This window comes from Macrobrachium rosenbergii, chromosome 41, assembly GCF_040412425.1.
Source record: "Macrobrachium rosenbergii isolate ZJJX-2024 chromosome 41, ASM4041242v1, whole genome shotgun sequence".
NCBI lineage: Eukaryota > Metazoa > Arthropoda > Malacostraca > Decapoda > Palaemonidae > Macrobrachium > Macrobrachium rosenbergii.
Window position 1 is genome coordinate 61,970,470 of NC_089781.1, and position 3,029 is coordinate 61,973,498.

General features: G+C 35.0%; 1 pseudogene; it reads right to left on the reverse strand.

The window, feature by feature from the left end:
- Positions 1–521: 521 nt before the first annotated feature.
- LOC136827197 (uncharacterized) lies at positions 522–2,812 on the reverse strand (annotated as a pseudogene).
- Between the last annotated feature and the right edge of the window lie 217 nt (positions 2,813–3,029).

Consider the following 3,029-nt stretch of genomic DNA (forward strand, 5'->3'; position numbering starts at 1 on the left):
GGTCATTGTTGGATTAGAAAATTTAACTTCTGGCTATAAAAACTCATTTCTAGAATAGCTGTAAAAAGTGCTAAATGATCCTCAAGGATCCCAGCAGTTAGCCTAAACGTTTAATTCATGTATATTACTGCTATTACTACTGTTGCAGCACTACTGCTACAGTAGTATTACTACGCTAGCACAGATACCACACCCACATCTATGTATCGTTCCGCCATTCATAAAGTCTTTGTCATGTTTTTTCACTGTGCAATAAGCCAAGGCCTCCTCAGAAATTAAGTTTAACATTAGATGATAGGTTATTTCATTAAGCTAACAAATTATGGCAACTGGGTATGTTATTGCCGATGTTGAAGCTAAAGAAAAAGTAGGGAATCATTCCTTCATTGCATTATCATCTTTACTATTTGTTTTGCTACATGTTGTAATTATTTTAAAGGATAAATGAATTATGTTCACTTTACTTCTATAAATTCACTTTAGATGTACAAATAAAACTCCTAAAACTATTCATGATTTATTTACAAAATGCAGTCATCATCACTCTCGAGGAAAAGATCATCTTCCCCGTCCTCATCGTCACTGGCCAGGCAAATGATGACTGCTTCTACTGTCTCTTGGATATTGTCCGACTCCCAATACTCCTCCTCGAAATGACGGGATTGTGGAACTGCTCCGGCCCACACTTCCGGGGTAACAGAAAGCCTGGCTTCCTCCAACCTGTCCTGCAGGTCGGATCGAGTAAATCAACGGAGTGAGGAACGTACCTGTCTCTTCATGACCCCCCACACCTGTTCAATTGCATTGAGCTCGGGGTGAGCAGGGGGCAAACACACAACCTCATGGCCCCATTCACGGATGGTGTTGTCAATCTCATACCTTCGCTCCGGCCGATTCTTTTGGCAAATAAGCAGCAGCTCCGAGTGTGTGGCAGAAGGTCGGAACGGTATCCTGCGCTGTTCTAACCACCTGATGAGAGAATATAATAGAACATTAATACCTTAAAGATAGATTATAAATTGTTACATGTAGTACAAGCAATAAAGTGCAATTTGATAAAATAGTTCCCATTAAAATATATATTTAATTGACTCTTAAACAATTTATATATATATATATATATATATATATATATATATATATATATATATATATATATATATATACATATATATATATATATATATATATATATATATATATATATATATATATATATATATATATATATATATATATATATAAATATATATATATATATATATATATATATATATAAATATATATATATATATATATATATATATATATATATATATATAGACGATTCGGTACATATATATAGTATCAACACTATTTATGCAGTATATCTATATTATATATTATTTATTAATTGTATATATATATATATATATATGTATGTATATATATATATTATATGGCTATATGTTATATATATATATAAATTATATATATATATATTATATATATATATATATATATATATATATATATAATATATATATATATATATATATATATATATATATATATATATATATATATATATATATATATATATATATATATATATATATATATATATATATATATATATATATATATATATATTAAGGCTGGAAGTCATTATAATTACCTGACGAGATCTGCCTTTTTGGTTGCTGATGTGGGGCATCGACTCTCCTCGATCAGTGCGCTATGGTATGGTGCATTATCAAGCACAAGTATAGATGGCTCGGGAAGGGATGGCAGAAGTTGCGTCGTTAGCCACTGTTTGAACAGCTTTGTATTCATCTCGCCATGGTAGTCTCCCTGATTGGTCTTGGACAGGTAGCACAGGTATGAACCATCTATAAAGCCCTCATTCGTGCCAGCTACCACCACCACATAACGTTCACCTTCTCCAGGAGGAACCTGACGATTGTAAGTGGGGCTGGTGACATCCTGCGTAGTGTCTGCCCATTCCCTGTTGTGGGCCATCCTTGTCGTAAACCAGATTTCATCTGCGTAAACGACCACTCTCCCCTCCTCCCGCTGGCGTCGTAGATCACGGAGAGCAGTTATCCGGCGGCATACAATTTCCAGAGATTCCTTCCTTACATACATCTTACGTTGGGAAGTTTTATACTTGAATCCTATAGAATGCAAGAGTCGAAGTAGTGAAGCCCATGATGTCATTTCCGGAATAATGCCAGCTGTTTTGAGGTCATTTGTCAAGGAACCAACAGTAAAATGCTCCTTCTCGGCAAACTTTCTGTGGATACAGCGGCGAATGGCACCAATCATAAAGTTATCAAAGACAGGCGGCGCTTGTGATCCTGACGATGGTGAAGGAACAGAACTGGAGGCACGGTTGACGGTGACCCTCACTGCACCTGCAGGCATGCCCAAAACATATCCAACACAATTGTACAGCCTAAAGAAGAAGAAAAAAAATTATATCGGATGATCCGTTGGTCTGCTGGAGATTTTAGCACATATAAGCTTGTATTTACTTTGGATAAAAATCATATTTTAACAAAAATAGTTATATAAAGACTGTTTACATAGAATCTCTCTCTGTCTCTCTCTCTTGGTGGCATAGTGAATAGTTAATGGAAATGTTCAAAATCCTGAATGACATTACAAGTATTATAATCACGTTACATTAAATACAAATCAGACCATAAACATTGGATTAAAACTAGAAACTGAATAATTACCTATTCAGGCTATAGTAAGTATGGCCGCGGGCTTTCTCTTGACTGTATAAAGTTGCAAGTCGTAAGACAAATGCAGTTTTGCAAATACGGGGACAATTCCAAATCCTGTTAGCCATTCTTGACTGCTATGGCTTTCAGAGCCGATGGAACAAGGTGGATGAGTTTCTGTCTGGTGGATGGGTGGGGCAACATTTCGACAAACAGTTTTTACCTTGCTTACGTAATGAATGTTTTTCGACTCTTGGCTCGTAATCATCAGCCATGGCGTCGGCTAGATAATTTTTACTCTGTAAAAATTAAAACTAT